Source organism: Boleophthalmus pectinirostris, unplaced genomic scaffold (assembly GCF_026225935.1).
Source record: "Boleophthalmus pectinirostris isolate CB_2022bp ecotype Guang Dong unplaced genomic scaffold, ASM2622593v1 HiC_scaffold_23, whole genome shotgun sequence".
Classification (NCBI taxonomy): domain Eukaryota; kingdom Metazoa; phylum Chordata; class Actinopteri; order Gobiiformes; family Gobiidae; genus Boleophthalmus; species Boleophthalmus pectinirostris.
Genome location: NW_026571207.1, coordinates 30,176,816 through 30,189,909, shown reverse-complemented (window position 1 = coordinate 30,189,909; position 13,094 = coordinate 30,176,816).

Below are 13,094 nucleotides of genomic sequence, written 5' to 3'. Positions count from 1 at the left end.
AGGCGTGATTGTTGTCGGCTGACAGCACAATAAGATACAAGATTAGCATATTGAGTTTTTGGGCACAACAAAATTCAGTTTCAGTACAACAAAAGAAAAGCTGGTTTGATTTCTAATCACCAACTTGTGACTAAAAACTCAATTAATAAAATGCTAACATTGTCAGAATAAATAGGCTTGACTTGACTTGTATAATACTAGTGGACAGCCATATTCAGAATTTAGATTACATAGAAATGATCTCATTATAAAACTGTCAAATTCACTGATTACAGTTTAGTGGCGCCATCTTCCTTTTGGAGAAGATTATTGCATCTAACAAAAAACTGCTGAGTGAACTGTGTGAAATTTCTCAGACAAACCAACTGGGTGTCCCCATAAAGTTTTGGAAACAGTGATTTTTATTTGAAAAAATTAAATCTTCTGTCTTGTGTTGATCATGATGTTTCTGCATAGCCCAAAATGGCTCACATTATGGCATCAAATGAATTTTTTGCATCCATTCTCTTACAGTCTGTCAGTAAATCTGTGAGCGGGCTTCCATCTCGACACTTCTGGCCTGGTGGTGAAACCTATTTGTTTTTTGGAGAAAGACTAATTAATACCATACTGTGGAACATTCAAAGCAATAACATTTCCGTGGAAACAAAAGGTGCCAGTCCCCCTGCAGATAAATTACAAGATTTTAGTGTTATTGTATCCATGTTTATGCATCCACTTCCTCCTTCATGGGATCATACAACACACACAAAGACTTTATTGATTGTTAAAGACAGATTGATTTCATTTTTCTTTCCCAAACACAGTGGTGATGCCTCCTCAAATCTTCCTGTCAGACTGAACATGCTCTAAGCTCAGAGGAAGAAACTCGAGACAAAATAAATCCATTAAAATCAGATATCAGTGAAGATAGTTTTTCAAAACCAAAGCAATTATTATCTTTAAGGTCCTTTTCTATCATGCCCAACCGCTCTCCATTTCCCAGGCTAGACCTATTCATACTCAAAATTTTACCAACTAATTTTGCTGCAGATGATGAACAATGGTTGCCTTTTCAGAGATCCAATGACATTTTCCTCCTCAGGGATTACAGTACTTTTAGATTGGAGTATTCGAGAAACTATTAGATTCAGTTGTGTCAAAGTGGTCCAAAACTTAATCTTTCCTGCTTTGCTCACTGATATTTTCTGGTTTGAAGTTAGTAAATTGTGAGCGTGAACTAACATGAATTTAGTTTGACATCTGCCAAAGAATAAAACTGTTTATACAAGACTGGATGATCACTTGTTATCACAGTAGCAGTGTTACTTAAGGGCAGAAGTGATGCAAGTTTTGAGGGTCATGACAATAGCAGTATGTCTATGGAACCTTGTATAATCACCCAGAGTTCTGATGTGTGTGTGTGTGTGTGTGCGTGCGTGTGAGTGACAGGGTGATTATCTATTACAGAGAAACAAAGATAGTGTCTTAAAAATGTCACTAGGTTTAAGGATGTGCCATTAATAAAATTTTAATAGAGATTCAGTCATTTCTAATCATCTGTATGCTTTGGTCTTTTTTTATATCTAAATCTCTGAATCGAAAATGTTCAGAAGTTTCCATGGTGACACAATGCACACATAGAGACAATAAAGTTTTAAGATAATTTGAAAGCTCAAGAAAAAATACAAAATGGTCTTGTTTAAGAGTTTGATTAGAAAAAGTTATTAGCTTAGGCTCTCACATAATTTTATGTGTTGTTTAACAGCACAAATTGTCTCATATGTTGTAGTTTTTGCAACGTCAGTTCTTCATGGTAAGATTACGTTAAAATAAAGCTCAGATAAAAGTCCAACAAAGCCTCAGACAGAATAGAGCCTAGAGTTAGTGTCACACCCCCAGGGAATGTTGATGCCATCAGCTGCAAAGTATCAATTTTAAGAAATGTGTATTTTTTTATTTTTATTTATTTTTTGTCCACCTGCTAGATGATATTAGCTCACATCTAAGATTGAATTTTATCAATCAATTATATCTTCTGATTGATAAGAGGACTTGAGTGCAATTGCTACAAACAAATTTCTGTAACCGGATCAGCAAAAACAGAGAGAAGCAATAGAAAGGCCAGACTAAAACAAAGGGAGGACATAAATTTTTTGTGTGTTGTACTCTTGCACTTATCACAAACATACCTGCAATTGTGTTTTGTTTCATTCATACATATTTAACACACAAACCCTGCATATTTACGCTGTAGGATACATCTTCACTAGAATCATTTAGATCAGGGGTGTCAAACTCATTTTGGTCTGGGGCCATATCCAACCTACTTTGATCCCAAAAGGGCCGGCTCAAAAAACTCATGGCATATAAACCCTAAAAATAGCAATAAGTTCAAATATTTGTGCAAAGAAACACAAATCTATTACAGAAATCTTTTTTAATTGATGAACTCTTTCATTTACAAAATATTATAATATTAATAACAACCTGAAACTTCATGAAAAACACAATTTCAACACAATGTTTTAACATGGACTTATATACAAATAGTGCTAAGTTCATTTTTCTTGGAAAATCCTGCACTCGGCTCCACTTTTCTCATTTTTTACATTTTGCTGATGAGGGCGTCATGGTCAACAGTCAAAACTATTGTCCTTTAAGAGCGTTTGGAAAGAGACAAGTCTTTATTTGTGCTGCTCTGGTAGGAGGGGCCACGCAGAGAGACGCTGGAGACACTGCTGTGATAAACACCGCAGAAAATTACCAATATTTTAATAGAAAATATCATTAAATATTTTTGTAGAAAATCAGCAAAGGGCCAGATTAAAGGTCTTCGAGGGCCGGATCTGGCCCGCGGGCCATATGTTTGACACCTGTGATTTAGATGATATCAGCTCTGCAATTAGTAATCTCTACTGAACTAAATCCACCGCTTTATGACATGACAAGGTGGAACAGACCATTTTGAGCTTTGGAGATGTAGACAGCTCAGTAATGCAGGATTACCCAAACATGTGTGAATGAAACCAAACAAACCAAACAACTCCAGGTATGTTTTTGAGGGGTTAACAGCATTATACCATGGCTTGAAGCTTATAAGGTCTTCATGGAGACCAAGCTAGACCAAGTCACAGGTCATATCTGTGGAGAGACTGCCTCGCTCACAGTCACAATGTCTGTTTTTCTAGGTATTCTTGAGCTATAAAACCACCCATAATTGAAGAAATGTAAGTAGAGCTGTTTAATGTCATACAGTGGAACATTCTAGGCTGAGCAATGACATATCCATAGAAACAAGCAGGTAACGGACCCCCAACCACAAAGTTAGATAGTGCACCTTTTATGTCAGTTACACTTGTTGGTGCAAGTGGCCATTTAGTTGACGACATTTAGTTGAGTCTGTTCTGTGGTGTAACCTCATCCTGCTGAGAAAATGTCAGAGGCCGGTGGACATCAGAGTCTTAAGAGGCCCTCAGTCTGTCCTTATCTGCCCATCACAGATCCACCTCTGCTGCTTCAGGTTTAAACAATAGAGGAGAACAGGTTAAATAGTTCACCAGATCATCCATTATATTAAAAGAGCACATCTGTCAATCCATAGATCAAGTGGTGAAAAATTGACCTTAGCCTGGCCATATAACAATTTAAGGCTATATAATGTCTTTGATGGAAAATAGCCCATTACAGAAATTACAGGAATAAGACTGATAAACCATGAATACAATGAAAGTGGAAAATTTTAATTATTGTAATTAGATCATTCTAATTATGAGATACAGTGATTACAGCATCTACTAAATAAAAAGAAACACTTGAATGATCATTCTCATATCTTTGTAAAAACATATAATTATGGGTTTCAGCTGTGTGTTTTGGTGGCATTTTTAGGACTTTTCACAATTCAAAATGGTCAGGTGCTATCCCAACAACCCTCTACAGGTCAAAGCAGAACAGAAAAATAACAAAAAGTTCTCCACTAGTACAAAGAAAAAGTCATTATAAATATTGACCACCCCCCAAAAATATTATTCCATCTAATATATATTGAACAAGTTGATATAGTAGTTATTGTGACAGGCTTAACAGGGCACTGAACTGAACAGACTCAACAGATTTTTCTTTTTTTTTTTCTTTTTTGCTATTTATGTTTATTAAGGACATCACAATCATTTTAGACAAGCCAAGTGCATTGTGCATTGAATGCTAATTTCAACACCTGTCTGTAGAAGAAATATCGGCTACATGCACAAAACTACACAAAACACATTAGTAACATACAGATAAGAAATATACAGATAATTATTACATTATCAGCAAGAGCATGTTTGGTTGGAAACATACAATAATTTTAATTGACTTTTAAATTTGTTGCTATTTTCTTCCAATTTTAAACCAGCTGTTAAGAAGATTAACTGATGATAGAATAAGATCTCACCTGGTGCCATCCTCAGACATATTTCAGCACCAGTAAAGTCAATTGAAACAACAAATCCCATCAAGTCTGCTCATATAATGCCAAATAATGCATTACCCGTGTGGAAAAAATGCTTTTTTATTACAGTGTCAAAAGTTTGACATCTGGCAGTGTGGTGCAGTGGAGCTTGAATGTGGTGTGTTTTTGGGATGTGGGGTTTCCCGCTGGAGCAGAGCCTCGTGCAGGAACAAGCCGTGAACAGTAGCTCCGGTAAAAAAGGAGGAAATTACAGTTCTTTGCTGCCAAACACCAGCAACCCCAGTGAGACAGTGGCTTCATGGGGGTCTGAGTGACAATACAGACCCATTGGGCTGTGTAGTACAAGGAAAAAGTGAATCTCAAGAAACAGAAAGTTGATTTTTAATCTCCCATTCGTTAAAATTACTCCAGTCGTTATTTCAACCAAACTGTGCATTACGAATTCAATAAAAAGGTCTCCATGTATGTTCACTCCACCCTTCAGTTTGTTCTAGATTTCCCTCCCTTCTCCAGCATTGTAACATCTCAGCACTTTAACATGACCTCTATTGTATGGATTATATGATTAATTTTGTGTATCTTCTAACTCTGCTACTCTCTGTGCCTTTTAATTGCACCTCATGGATAAATAAAGTGATTGAATTTAATTCCATATCAAAGATCACGATTTCAATCTTTTCCCAATAGACATACTCTATATATATTTCCTCATGAAGTAATTAAAGCCATCAGCTTCAAGTTCAGTTTTCACTGTGATTGGTTAAATTCAGCTGTCACTCACTGGAGAATGACTAAAGATGACCAATAGGAGGATGAAGTGCGAAAAATGTGTTTATAGATTATAGAGTCAGATTAAATAAAGAAGCACTAAATCACAGTATAACAATATCACCAAAATAGCTTATAGATCAGATCACAATTACATATGTATTAGTACTATAATGTTCAGCGGCAGCCCTCTCTGTGCCCTCTGTACTTGTGCATGTTCAACACATTCTTCTACATTCAGATATTGGAACATGTCTTTGTTGCCACAAATTTTAATACAGGATCCAAACAGATCTCTACAATGTCACCTTTTGTCAATGCAAGCAGTTCAGATCATAACTTGACACTATTCTGATTTAACTTTCAATCTTCTACCATCTGTTTTGTACTTTTTTTTTTATTTGAAATGTGTTGCCTGTGCTGTTGGACTCTATTGAAAATGAGATTGGCAAATCCCAGCACCCCTGCATCACAACAAGTATTTAATTTTCATATACAGCAGTGTTACCATCTCCTTAACATTTAAACATTTGACTGATACAATCCTGTTTTCTTTATAATCCTATACCATTGTCCTGGGGGTATAGTTTGCAGTTTTTGATATTAGATAATACTCTTGAATTTGTTTAAAGACGACTTGTGCTGTGTGGACTGAGCTCTTGGAGATAAAGGTGTTCTCACGTCACACGCCTGATACACTCACACTGATAACTGTCTGTGACTCTGTTTATTTTTGTTGGAGGAGGGTTTTCTGTCAGTGCATGTTTGCTCTTGACAGCAGCATCCCAACATGCAGGATCTCCACAGGCCAACGCTCTGTAACATTTTAGAGACAGTTGTAGATATACAAAATGTACTTCTTTGTGGTATCCTTTTACATTATTCTATTTGCATTGTTTTTGAGCGCTGTTATGCTGATGTTTGGATTTATAGTATAACTTCTCTAGTTTTTACCATTCCTTAAAGGTGTACTGCGTAACATTTCTAGTGGAGGGTCCGCCACCTGCTTGTCTCCATGAAAATGTTATTGCTTTGTCTAGAATGTTACACAGTATAGATTAAACCTATTTACCACAAGGGAGGAAAGCAGATTAGAGTACTACGATACATTACAGTTTAGATATGTGGAGAGTTGTTTTTCACAGTTGTTGCTGTGGCGTATCTATTCAGCTGATTTAAACAGATTTTAGCATTATTTTGTCCTGAATGAATAATACTGAATATTGCGCTGTAAAGTGTATTTGGGGACAGAAAATGTCTGTGAAAAGCGCTATATAAATACTTACTTACTTACTTACTTACTTACTTACTTACTATTTGGAGCAGTAGGACGACAGCATCATCTCCCAGGTATGAGACAGTTGGTATGGCCCTCATCCCGATTCACAATCTGGTGGGTGTATTTCTGGATCTTGATGACCTCACAATTCTAACTAAGGTAGTTGCTGCTTTCTGTGCCTATGACCTTAGCGTGACCCTAATCCATGAGATGGTTTTCCCTCTTGAGGTTGGATCAGCCAGACCCTACTACATCCTGTTCGAATCCAGAAGGGTCTTGAATCAAACCATAGAGTGTGAAAAATCTCAGTCCAAACTTGAGATGATCCAACCTAGCTGATAATTTGTAGCATGTGTCTCTCAAATGCGGAAGATCTCCACTCTCGAAAACTTTAAACAAAGTATATCACGTCTTTTACCTGAGATAAACTGCACTGTTTCTCAGTCCTTTAAGTAGTAAAGACAGGATATGGCTCTAGATCCACTCGTCTTTGTATATTTTTTTCAAAGAGTGTGGTTCTGGGTGGTAACTCTTGCAGTGGTCTGATATTGTGGACTTACAGTAAGCTATTCCTGTTGGAGGTATCGCTTAGTGGTGCATGACCTTGTTTTGCAGAAAAGTTACATAGTGCATCTTTAACAATATTTTATCTGTTTCAAATATGCATAACTGTTTTCTTGTTTGATTTGACAAATTATTTAGTTTTATTGATGCGTTTCATTGAAGTATTGCGTGAGATGCCTTCCACCCCTGTCTTTAATCGTATTTGAATGTTCTTAAAACACACCTCCCTCCTAACTTATCTGCTCTTCTTCTTTGGCTCTGGCCCCATGAGCTCAGACCACCAACCTCTCATCTCTTGGAGCAGCAGAGACCAAAGCGCGCCGAGCTGGTGGTACTTTGTCTGTGGATCTAGATCTTCTCGATGGAGTGTAGAGATAGTGACATGAAAGTGCCCTGTCATCGGCTTTTTTCTTCTGTCCCTTTTGTACCTCTTAGAACAGTACGATGTGCACCTATTCATCACGCAGAGAGTAAGATTTGGTTTAAATGATGAAAACAAACTTCAATGGTTTTCTCCCTATCTCTTGTCGTCACATCTGAATCTGTGGTTCTATGCAGATTGTCAAAACACGGACTACCAAAGGTGATTTACATGCTTGCAATGGCTAATATATTTGAATTTAAGCGTGAAAGGAAAAAAAAAAAAAATAGAATTGTGATTTTTCAAAGAAGCATTGCTATTCTGTCCAAAGTTCACATTCTAAACATGTCCAGAAAAATTTAGAAAAAGACTGAAATATGTACTAATACAAGAATCACATTTCAGAACATGTTTGTACAGATCTAAACTTTTACAGGTTAGCAGCTTTTATACAGAATAAGACAGCACAATTTGTTGTTTGTGGAGGAAATTATGGGGATGGGTGGGGGTGGGGGTGTCACCTGCTTGTCTCCATGGAAATGCTATTGCTTTGCCTGGAATGTTCCATAGACTTATGGAATTAAATATTTGTTCCTAGCATTGTAACTTGGCCTGGTATCATCTCTCCATGGAGATAAAGCAGTTTAATACCATACTGTGGCAACTTTCTGGCAAAATGTCAACAATGTGGAAAACATCCACTGTTATACCTGTTCCTAAGTCGAATAACTCAAAGGAACTAAGTGAATTAAGGCCAATTGCTCTTACCTCATTAGTATTGAAAATCTTTGAGAATATACTAAAAGAATATTCTCTCTCTAATCGATGGCAAACTAGACCCCTTGCAGTTTGCTTATCAAGCAGGGAAGGGTGTAGATGATGCAAAAATATTTCTTTTGGACACTATTTATAAACACCTTGAAAAGCCCAACTCACATACACAGATACTTTTTCTCTTCAGCTTTTAAGAAGATGCAGTCAGATATTTTAATTGAGAGACTCCACAACAAAAGACCAACTGCTACACTAAATCTTTTATTCCTGCCATAAAGCTTTTAAATAGAAATTTAATTTGCTATTGTGTCCCTCATGCATTGAGGTTTGAATATATGGCATGTGTTGTATGTATTTGAGTTTCTATTTTTTAATTAAAAAAAATAAAAAATAAAATTTATGAATTGTGCATGACCAGAGATGTGTGAACTGAATTGCCCTTTGGGATTAATAAAGTTGTTGATTGATTGATTGATTTCAAGCAAAGCAGTAACATCTCCATGGAGATAAAAACGGGCCCTACATCAGAAAAGTGGCATATTGCACCAAAAGAGGTGGATCTGTTGAAATATTTAAGATAGTCCAGCTCATTTGCAATCCTCTAAATTCTACCCTTGCTCCAGCGTCATCAGAGAACGGCATTATTAAAACAAGACATGGTTTGTATTTTTATATTTTAGCAATATATTTTTGGTATTGTTAGTCACCGGACACCGTCTTTTCATTCCACTATCCCGACCTCCTCCTCTGGTTGAACAGTTGACAGGTTTTTGTTGACACAGACGACTCAGACCAGTGTGTAACGTCTGTAGTTCATCCCATATTTAGACTCCAATGCCGCTGTGATTAGACACTGCGGATTCTTGGTCAGACCAAAGGATCGAGGAGGTCCCTTTAAAAATAAACATTAACCTGGAGCTGTGTTAGTGCCAGTGGTAAAGCGCGCCTCAGTGACAGCATAAACCCCCCTTCAGGCCTGGGATTGGGAGACTATTGTGGTGGGTTACACAGGTGAGGTGAGTGGGGAGAATGGGTTGCTTTCACCTCCTCTGTGCAGCTGACAGCCTGAATATAGGGCTAAGTATCACCTTGAGAGACAACTTCCCTGTATTTTGGTTTATGTGCTCAGACAAACACTTTGATCTAGGGACACATGTGCTTTTAAAGGTGCAGTGTGTAACTTCTCTGGAGAGGGTCCGCAACCTGTTTGTCTCCATGGAGATGTTATTGCTTTGTTTTAAATTGTCCACAGTATGGTATTAAACTAATCTGTCTTGCATTTATTCAACTACAAGTGTTAATTATTGCTCAGAAATATCTTGCATTAGAAAACATGCACTTCAGTCAGGTCATCTCTCCACACATCTTACTTCTGATCTTTTTTGCCACAAAAATATACAAAAATAAAAGGATGTTTTTTGTTTTAACTTTGGTTATGTTTGAGTGGGCAAGAGAAACTTGAGGACTTGATCTCGTTGACCTGCTGACCTGTTTTAATTGTCCTCTTTTTAATTTTTTGAATTGTATTATATTCTTGTATTGAATGTTTCTGCATTTTATCCTTTTTTATTTGTGTGAATATTTTTAATCTGTAAAGCATTTTATGAGCTGATCTCTGTGAAAGGCGATCTATAAATAAATGTTACTTACTTCATAAATGGTATTTCCAAAAAAAAAATAAATAAAAGCTTTACATGCATAAAGATACTTTGTTGCTCTTTGTATTATCATAAACTTATGCCATCATAGTCTCAACGTAATCTATGGGAAACACTGAAACTAGTGGAACCTTAGATCATGAATGGTCTTGGATCTACTCATTAAGTTATTGGTTACTTGGTGCCATTAAATAAATAAATGCATGAAATTTACTAAAATATTCTCTGTTGTAGGCAGATGTGAAAGACTTGCTGTTTCATAACATGTCTTTGACCATCCACCTTGCTCTGATTGCTGATAAAGTCTGGATCAAGTTTAAACAAACCTGGGTCAGCAAAGGACACCGACCAAATTAACCGGACCAGCCAAAAAGGTGAGCCAAATCACATTTTTTTTTATCACAGAGAAATAAATAGTAGCACAGTGACCTTAAATTTCAAAGGGGTAATATTTAGTAAGAGTGATACCTGAGGATCAAACAGTAAACACTCTGTTCCATATTGTGATGTCCTGTGGTAATACAGGAAGTGCTCCACTGTGTTTATAAACTCCACAACTTCACTAGAATAATTTGGATGATTTCAGTCCTGGAATTGCCTATCCTATACTTAACAAATGGTAAATAGTAGCTGTTACCTTGAAAACTACCTCTACATGACATCACAAGGTGGTAGAAAGCACTTTGGACTATGGAGATGTACACGGACTAATAGTCAAGGGTTACTCAGATATATGTGAATGAAACAAAACACAACTCCTGTTATATTTTTGATGAGGTAACAACAGTATAACATGGGTTAAACCTCAGATATTTGAGTAAACCTTTTGTTCTAGTGTGTTTGCCATGACTTTGATGCCCACTGGAGCAGACCACACGGACCTCTTCTCGATCAGCATTGTGGAAATGAACTTGGGAAACTCTAGAAAGCTCGGATATGATATTTCCTGCATTTGTCAGCTGCTCTTGTCTTGGCCAGATCTTTCTGGTGATTAGTTACTGGGACGTGGAGAGGTATGCCGCCCTCCGACCTGCACCTCAGTGTCCAACAAGCACTAATGTATGTCCTTGTTAGACTGAGCAGTGAACCATAAGGGCAGCGGAGCCATTTTAGGGACCATTTCAGACAAAAGGCACATATCATATACAGTATTATTTTCATATAGGCCGAAACTAAAGAGTGAAGGTTTATTCTTTTATGAAGTGTGCTGGTGACTGTAGGACAGGATGAGTAAAGGAAATGTTTATAACACCATTATTTATTTTATTATTTGGCTCATGGACTCTATTTGACATTGTGCTAGGAGCTTATAATGGATGTAAAGAGTGAGGAGAGACATTCAGCAAATTTTCAGAGTTAGGAATGCATCTCACAATGTTGGGGCCATCACAGAGCCTTGTGCTGTGAGTTAACCCATAGGCCATCCAAGTTTTTACATTCCAGTGAAGTTATGGCAGTTAATCACAATTTTGGCTCACAGTGATCTTAGACTATGAGCAGAAATGATCAAGCCAAAGGGTATTTATGTTTAGCATGGTTTATCTTGTGTATTTAATATAATATAATATTTTCACTTTCCAGTAGGGCTGCAAGATTAATGGCAGTCAAATCAAAATCACAACTTGAATAGTCATAATTATTCTGAATTGCATGGGCTTCTTGCATGCCATTGCATGGTATTTATTTATTTATTTATTTACAACTAGCTATTGACCAACAGTACAAATGAATAGTATTACCAGTATTGTATCTGATTGTCAGTTCATTGTTAAGTCTTCTCTCAAATGTTGAAGGTGCATTGTATAACTTTTCTTATGGAGGGTCTGCTAAATGCTTTTCTCCATGGAAAAGTTATTGCTTTGTCTAGAATGTTTCACAGTATGGTAACCTTTTTATTATCATAGAGACCAAACTAGAAGCTACAGGTCAGATCTGTGGAGAGGCAACCAAGGTCACAGTAAGTGTGCTTGTTTTTCTAGGTATTTTTGAGCTATAACCACCTGTTATTTAATTAATCTAAGGTAGAGCTATTTAATGTCATACTGTGGACCATTTTAGGTGGAGTAGTGACATATCCATAGAAACCGTCAGGTGACAGACACCAAGCAAAAAGTTACACCTATAGTGCACCTTTAACATCTTTCACTCATGCTATTGAGCAACAGTAGCCGTCCTCAGACTTGCTCCTACTCCTCTTCCAGATTTCTCTTTCAAATGTTTGAAATATCTGAATGCTTTTTAAATTCCTGCTGTATTACCTCACACTTCCCATTGTTCTGCCTCGGCTCTGTTCTGTGCACGGTGCTGTGTTTTAAAGGTGGGTCTTGGCAGAGCTATACTCGTCAGTGGTGGAGCTTGGGGCCAGGGGATTTCCTCCTTCCTCACACTTGGAGTTATTGCTGTGGAGGAGGATCGAAGCAGCAGCGTTTGAAGTTCAACACAGACACAGAGCAGGGCACAGAGCAGGGCTGTAACTGAGGGCTCTGGGCAAATGGGGCAAGCAGGCAAAAAAAATTTATCAATCAGAGGGGCAAAACTATACTAGTAATAGGTCCTACATTAGGCAAAACTGAGAATACTGTTACCTCCTCCAAAACATACCTGGAGTTGTGTTTTGTTTGAATAACAATTTATTATTAGTTTGTCTAAATCTCCAAAGCTCAAAATGCTCTAAAGTGATAGACACCTGACATCACAAGTTGGAACAGGGTGTTTTCTTTTTGAGGTAAGAACTCAGCCTAAATATGCAGAGTTTGTGTGTTAAACATGTGTGAATGAAACAAAACACAACTCCAGGTATGTTTCTGATGAGGAACATTATAACATAGATCAGAAAGTGACTGAATATAATAGGCCCTTTAAAGGTGCTGTAACAGATAGCTCTGGGCAATGGGGTATCAGTCTGGCAAATCAGGCAAAAGAAACCAGCCTTACTAGTAATAGAACTGCAACAAATAATTAAATATTAATTAATTACTTGTATTGCTATTGTGCCTCTCAAAGCACTACAGCCACAGCTGCCTTGGGTTAGGGTTGGGCTCACAATGACAATTTTGCACAAATTTAATTACTTTGCAAATTAGTAACTGTGTTTATTTTATTGTTGACTGTGAATTTTATTTGCCTGAAGATGTCTATTTTTTTATCCACATATTTCTTGTGTGTGACTTGAAATGTGAGAGGCTTCCCTCTGAGTGGGTGAGCAGCAGCACTACTCTGAGCTCCACTTAGTGTGCTAGTCTGTTGATACAGAGT